At 38.7% G+C, this 8,180-nt stretch overlaps 1 protein-coding gene across 1 annotated transcript in view; it reads left to right on the top strand.

Annotated features, from left to right (window-relative positions):
- Window positions 1-7,111: 7,111 nt before the first annotated feature.
- Window positions 7,112-8,180, top strand: part of LOC139555243 (zinc finger transcription factor Trps1-like) — a 246,275-nt gene continuing 245,206 nt past the window's right edge. Inside the window, exon 1 of the mRNA XM_071368884.1 lies at window positions 7,112-7,409. The gene's annotated coding sequence lies outside the window, so the exon portion shown is untranslated. The remainder of the gene's footprint in view (window positions 7,410-8,180) is intronic.

Below are 8,180 nucleotides of genomic sequence, written 5' to 3'. Positions count from 1 at the left end.
TCTCTCTCTCTCTCTCTCTCTCTCTCTCTCTCTCTCTCTCTCTCTCTCTCTCTCTCTCTCTCTCTCTCTCTCTCTCTCTCTCAATTCAATTCAATTCAAGGGGCTTTATTGGCATGGGAAACATGTGTTAACATTGCCAAAGCAAGTGAGGTAGATAATATACAAAAGTGAAGTAAACAATAAAAATTAACAGTAAACATTACACATACAGAAGTTTCAAAACAATAAATACATTACAAATATACAGTGTTGTAACAATGTACAAATTGTTAAAGTACACAATGGAAAATAAATAAGCACAAATATGGGTTGTATTTACAATGGTGTTTGTTCTCTCTCTCTCTCTCTCTCTCTCTCTCTCTCTCTCTCTCTCTCTCTCTCTCTCTCTCTCTCTCTCTCTCTCTCTCTCTCTCTCTCTCTCTCTCTCTCTCTCTCTCTCTCTCTCTCTCTCTCTCTCTCTCGCTCTCTCTCTCTCTCTCCACCTCTCACTCTCTCTCTCTCTCTCTCTCCCTCCCTCCCTTTTTTTCTCTCTCTTCCTCTCTTTCTTTCTCTCTTTTTCTTTCTCTCTCTCCGCCGGGGTGTGGAGGGAGGGAGTGAGTGAGGACTCAGTGTCCTGTGTCCGCCCTGGTGATGAGATGCTGGCTGTGTTCCTGTCTGTCTGGGCAGTGACTCCACATGACTGACTTTAGCCTTGTGCTCATTTCTTCTCCTCTTGCATGAAAGCAGTTCTTCTCAGATTTGGAAAAAATATATTGCTGCTGAGTCTGCCTCTTAAACACACAGTGTCTCTGTTCGCCTCTGTGACGCCATGAAGGTGAATAACTCAAATCACATTATCTATACAGTGTGATTTCAACATTTTAAATGTGTTTTTTTTTTACTCAGGGATAAAATTGCTTTCATTCTGACATTATTTTAAAATGTTTTTCCTTGTGCTTCAGAGTGAAAAATGTAGGAATAGCACCTTAAGCAGTTCTTCCAGACAAAGGATTTCACATTGTTCTGTAGTTCCACTCAGCAAATTCCATTTATGCAACTGTATGGATGAAGCAAACATTAAAATTGAAAACTGCCCATTTATGAATCGAATTTGTTTCGCATATAAATGTCCACCTCTCACAGGAAATCCACTTGAAATGTTTAGATTGCGGGAAAAATGGCAAATACTTCAACAATTGTTCTTTATTCGTCATTGTGACTGCAATTTTCAAGGAAATATTTTTTTTTATCAGTTCCGTTCCTACAATCACTATTTACAGTATTATTACACTTACACTAGTGAGAAATGCATTGAAAGACCCATGTATAGTATGAGTATGAATTTGCATTGCATGGACCATATCCTCCTTGCTAGTCCAAACTTCACCTAAGCCAATTTACAGACAGTGTGTGAAAGACAGCCAGCTCCAAGCTCTGGTTAAGTTTCACTGCCCTCCAGATTCCTCCTCGTTGAGAAGCCATAATTGTCTCTAAACCTTCAGTGCTAGCCATACCCTCCCAACACCAGACGAATGTTGACCCTATCTCCAAAACAGAACAAACGTGTTTAAATAAAAAAAGATGACTAATTTCCAGGGAATCTATTGCCGCATCCATTTTAAGCCCCCAAACTTAAACAGACAATGATAAACAATACGAGGAAGGCCACCTCATAGCTGATATTTAACATTCTATTTTGTATCTTAGTGAGAACGGTTCCTCTGTGACACACACACACATCGCATGCACACACACACACACACACACACACACACACACACACACACACACACACACACACACACACACACACACACACACACACACACACACACACACACACACACACACACACACACACACACACACACACACACACACACACACACACACAGAGAGAGTACACACACAAACACACACAGAGTACACACACACATTCACACACCGTGAGAGAGCGGTGATCAATACACGCAGGCAGTGTTTAGCCATCCAGGTGTCCGCCAGGCCAGGAGGTCCGGCTGCAGGGATCCTACTCTGCAGTGTCTGAGATTACAGGGCTCTAGTATAATGACACATTACCTTTTGTTCTCATTTTATTCTGTTCTGGGTTGATGGCTGAGCTACAATCTAATGCTTTCTTTTGTAAAAATCCCCACAAAGGACAACTTTGTCCCAACTGAACAGCATGATGGTTGCATTTCTTTACTCATCTAATTATTCTACTAAATGCTAACAGGATGCCTGGAGTTTTCAGAAAACCTTTTATGCATTTGAGTGAAAATATGGCTCAAGTTTCCTGGGTTGTAGTTTCAATCGAATAAGGAAGCTGCTCTGATATTGAGGGCTAGCCAAACATACCCATCAGCACATAACCATTGTGAAACATCTCTTCGCAAACAGGAAGTGAAAGTGACAGAATAAGGAAATGGTGAAGGTCCATACTGAACCAGGAAATATCAGCTGCTTAGTGCGTCATCGTGCAAAGAAGTAAAAACATCTTGAAAACTGAATGCTGGTAAGAAGACAAGTACTCAGTTTGGCCAAAGTTGTCTAAAATCACATTTAATGACAGAAGCAGGTATGTGGATCCGTACAGGTAAAGTGAAGGCTCAAATAAAAACTCAGTATTGTATATAAGTCTGTAGATCTAGATTTCATGGTACTGGTTATATTAGGTTATATTATGTTATATTACGTCTCACAGTGTGAGGCTATGAAAAGCTGTTTGGTACGAGGTCACTCATCAGCTGTAAATATTCCTATGATGTCACGAGTCAGTTAGAATGACCAGATGAAAGATAATACGATCCACTACACTATCAGGCAGGGATAGGTGACACACGCACGCACGCACACAAGAACACGTGCACACGCACACACACACACATACTCACATGCATACACAGACACCGACTCTCACATTTAGAGTCTGTACACGTCACTTATAATGGGAGCGAGGGTCTATTTCTCTAGGTGACAGTGTACAGCCAAGTATTGCAGCGTAGAATCTGTTTTGACTCATACAATATAATAGCCCAAACTAAAAATAGGCAATAGCTGTACAAAATATCTGCACATGCTATAAAACACATCAGAAAGTTTTGCTTATGTTTTAATCTCTTCAGGGAAAAGTATATTATTCATAGAATTCAACTGTTTTCTGCTCAGTGTGGGTCTATTATATGGAATCAACTATCATAGTAGCATGGTATTGTAGAAGGATGTGGTGACTATCAAAGTAGCATGGTATTGTAGAAGAATGGTGACTATCATAGTAGCATGGTATTGTAGAAGGATGGTGACTATCATAGCAGCATGGTATTGTAGAAGGATGGTGACTATCATAGCAGCATGGTATTGTAGAAGGATGTGGTGACTATCATAGTAGCATGGTATTGTAGAAGGATGGTGACTATCATAGTAGCATGGTATTGTAGAAGGATGGTGACTATCATAGTAGCATGGTATTGTAGACGGATGTGGTGACTATCATAGTAGCATGGTATTGTAGACGGATGTGGTGACCATCAAAGTAGCATGGTATTGTAGAAGGATGTGGTGACTATCATAGTAGCATGGTATTGTAGAAGGATGGTGACTATCATAGCAGCATGGTATTGTAGAAGGATGGTGACTATCATAGTAGCATGGTATTATAGAAGGATGGTGACTATCATAGTAGCATGGTATTGTAGAAGGAGGGTGACATATGTCCTTTGACACTAGGCCATCTTATTTTTGCATTAAAAAATAAGCACATCAAGATGCCTTTAAAAAATAAAAGTGACTCCTTTGTGAATTTCCACCCTCCAAAAACAACCAAAACACAAGCGTACATTGTGAACTGTCGATAAGTACTGCTTTATGTAAATGCATCCTCACATCTCATATTCCCTGCCTTAATCGGGAAGAGTAAAAAAAATGTGGAAAGTAACAGGCCAAGTCTGCTCTGGGATTTCTTCAGCATAACTCGTCCATTGTCATAAACTAGAAAACCCATATTCAAACTTCAATGTGAAGATTCGAAACCACACAATGAGAAGATTGAATTTTAATCCCCTTTTGTATACACATTGAACAAACTTTGAAAAGAGTTTGCACCCAAGTACACACACGGTCTCTCACACAAACACACACACACACACACACACACACACACACACACACACACACACACACACACACACACACACACACACACACACACACACACACACACACACACACACACACACACACACACACACACACACACACACACACACACACACACACACACACACACACACACACACTGTACATGACTTACAGAGCGATGATCTATTTCTCTAGACGTTCTTTGGTAAAAACTCAAAGTTTAAAAAATGTGGTTTGAAATTGTGTTTCCCTCAAGATTGCTTGTGTTATATAGAACCAAACGATGACTGGGAGTGCTTTTTTTCACTCTGGTGTGAAACACAGTAACAGCGTGGGAAGTTGTCCGAGGACTGTTGTGCATTAAAATATCACTTCAATTCTTTATTTCTTCTTGCAGGCTTACAGGTATATTGGCTCAGAGTGAGTATCTTATTCATGGATGTCATATTTCTCAAATTGAGTTTGAATTAATTAGGATTAGACATTTTTAAGTACATTTTGGTGTTGTTTAAATAATGGCTAATTGTTTGCTAGGGACCATATTATAAAATATGAATATGATGTTTGTTTTTTGTTTTGCTGTATAAGCTACTGACCAAAGCATACGTTTCTTTGATTTTGTTTTGAAACAAGCTTGTTGCATTTCTCAAATAATAAAATAAACTATTATAACATGAATAGTGTATTTGTTAATGGATTCAAAACATTATTATTATTATTAATATGATTATAAAATCTTTTATCGCAACAATTTCACTTTCACTTCAATTTTCATGTGCAACTTAGAATGAATTCCACTTTTGTATTTACAATCTGTAAACAAAATGAGATTTATGCATGTCGAAAATGACACCACTTCTTTATTATCAAATGTGTTCTGTTATGTTTGTCACTGAGAGGAAAAGTGTATTAATATACATTTCACATCTGCAGTAAACTTTTAGAAAACGTTCAGACTTTTACCCATCTCCCATCTTCATACTTTGTGTATCTCCCTAATGTCCTCTATGGGTTTTAGTTCAGAAATATAATTTACAACTGCAGTAAATTAAATATTTAATTAAGTAAATTACCCACTGAATAGAGTCCATTTCATGGATTTGAATGACTATTATGGGTTACTTTGTTATCATTCATAATCTCCTGGGTGATTCCCACACTTTGTCTTTGTCATCATTGTCATGCAGCCCCAGTTTGGTCTTCTGTGAAATGTTTGTAAATACACACTCAAACCCTGCTAGAGATGCTTAACCTCAAGCTGCTCAAATCAAATCAGTCACATACACAGCAGATGTTATTGCAGGTGTTGCTTTATTTTTTTTAACAAGGCAAGTCAGTTAAGAACATATTTTTTTTTTTACAATGATAGCCTACCCCGGCCAAACCCTCCCCTAACCCAGACAACACTGGGCCAATTGTGCACTGGCCCTATGGGACTCCTGATCACAGCTGGTTGTGATACAGCCTGGGATCGAACCAGGGTCTATAGTGACACTTCTAGCACTGAGATGCAGTGCCTTAGACTGCTGCGCCACTCGGGAGCCTTGTAGGGGAAGTAGAAACCCTGTTCACTGGAACACATCAGATTGATTGATCATGTGGTTTTAATGAGCAGGCAATAAGAGGGGCTATATTTAAGCAATATGGCCCGATGGGGTGTCATATATGGCCAATATACCACAGCTATTTTTATGCATGACGCAACGCAGTGTGCCTGGATACACCCCTTAGCAATGGTATATTGATCTTATACCACAAACCTCCGAGGTGCCTTATTGCCATTATGAACAGGTTAACAATGGTGTTAGAGAAGTAAACAAGTAGTTTTGCGTCATACCCTTGTTATATTGTCTCATATACCACAGCTTTTCAGTCAATCAGCATCCGGGGCTGGAACTACCCGGATTATAATAGTATTTATAATTATTTCAAGTGTGGCGTGTTGTGTGCATGTAGAGGCTTAAACTCACAGCATGTAAGAGCTCCTTTTTCTTTGAAGAAAAAGTCACCTATTTTTAGCCCTGTAAACCCTTGGAAGATGAACTCTTTACTTCTAGTAGTGTTAACATTATGAGTATAGAGGGTGCAATATAGAGCCTATAAGCCTTGCCTTCTGTTTATCTATGCATAGTCACTTCACCCCTACCTACACGTACAAATGACCTCGACTAACCTGTACCCCCACACATTGACTCGGTACTGGGACGCCCTGTATATAGCCTCGGTATTGTTATTTTCTTGTGTTACTTTTTATTTTATTTTTGACTTTAGTTTATTTAGTGAATATTTTCTTAAGTCTATGCATTGTTGGTTAAGGGCTTGTAAGTAAGCATTTCACGGTAAGATCTACACCTGTTGTATTCGGCCCATGTGACAAATACAATTTTATTTAATTTGAGAACTTAATAGAATATAGTAACTCGGCACAAACTAATCAATGAGACCATTGTGAGATTAGAAGATCAATTAAATTGGGTTATCATGGTGTATAGGGCTAAGTCTTCATTTCAGTCTGGAAATAATTAAATAATCCACATTTACTCTTGGAAATCTGTATAACCACAATATTGTGGTTTGTTGCAATTGTGAGGATTTTTAGACTAAAGAAAATATGTCTATCATCGAAGAGTGATATAGTATACCAACATAGTATACCCATAACATAACTCAGAAATAGCCAAGTCTAATGAACATATCATATTTTGTATTAGACATTGGATAAAATAAGATAAAAAGATTACCATCAGCTACCTTATTATCTGTAACATACTTAGACTCACACTAAGCCAAACACATACAATCACAGAATCATATATGATTAATATTAGATCATTTCAAATAAACTGGATAAACGGTTCACTTGTTATTATTGCGTTATAGTTTGGTGGTGGTTAGTGAGGAGCAGGGATGCTTCTGTCCCTTTAAGAACGACCGGTCTGGGGTGGCGCTTTCCTCCGCAAGGGCTTCTTGATATTAATAGTGTTGGTGTCTTGAAACTGACGTAATGCTTGGAGTCTGAGGTCCTGTCAAGCGATAACATTTCTGATAAAGAACTGAGATCACTGCAAACTAATCCTCATTTTCCATCCAGACTCAGGCGTTTTAAATATTATACACAGTCACCCTGATTCCACGTGCACAGGCGAGATTGGAAATCGTGTATCCCCTGTAACAAAACAATTATAATAGCCTACCCCGAGATCAACAAACAAACCACACAAAGACGGTTCATGGCTTACGCCAAAGCTCCACCATCTTTTAGACTGCAAAGACTATTGCAATTTAATCAACAGGTAAGGACAAACTGAATCAATGCACGTTACTAGCACAGAGGCGAGCAATTAGATGTGAATTTACAGTAGTACCAGAATGCGGATCGCTTTTAGCGAATGTTATGTAAGAGCTAAGGGATTTCATGAATCAGTTGTGAGCTACTTTGCTGTGAAAAAAACCCCAGCAGTGCTTCTCGGATTTCACATGGCATTTAGGTTTTGTTGGGTCAAACGCATGAGAAATTGAAATTGGCTACTTGGTAGAAGCAGAGGGGTCACGTATTGAGAAGGAAGAATAACATGAGTTGCAGTAGGTTTGTAGCTTACTTTCTCCTTGCGGTTTCATTTAATAATTTGATTTCAGGGTGTTGTAGCATTCGTTTAATTGTTGTAAAAGCGCGACGCATTCTAGATAGGTGTTGGGGACAGAATAGCGTTATCTTCTTGAGTAGATCTACTTTTATGTCTGCACACACACACACACTGATCATATGAGCATTTTATTTGGCGCATCGTGTGTTTCTGTTTTCATTGTTCGTAAAGAGAGCGCATGGCAGAGGTTATATTAAGTTACAATGTAGCCTAATTTATTGGGTTTCTGAAACTTTTGTATTTATTTCGAAGTTGAATGTTGAAGTTGAATGATTCATGTCGAGAACTGAACAACGTTTAACACTCAATTTTTAAAACTTTCTGTAACTGTGATGTTCGTCAAAGATAAGAAAACGCGTAGGCATGGCAACACACTTGGGTCTAGAGAATATGTCAACTAACTACAATGAATGAGGCACA

This window comes from Salvelinus alpinus, chromosome 26 (genome assembly GCF_045679555.1).
Source record: "Salvelinus alpinus chromosome 26, SLU_Salpinus.1, whole genome shotgun sequence".
Classification (NCBI taxonomy): Eukaryota; Metazoa; Chordata; class Actinopteri; order Salmoniformes; family Salmonidae; genus Salvelinus; species Salvelinus alpinus.
This window is presented reverse-complemented; position numbering and strand designations above follow the sequence as displayed.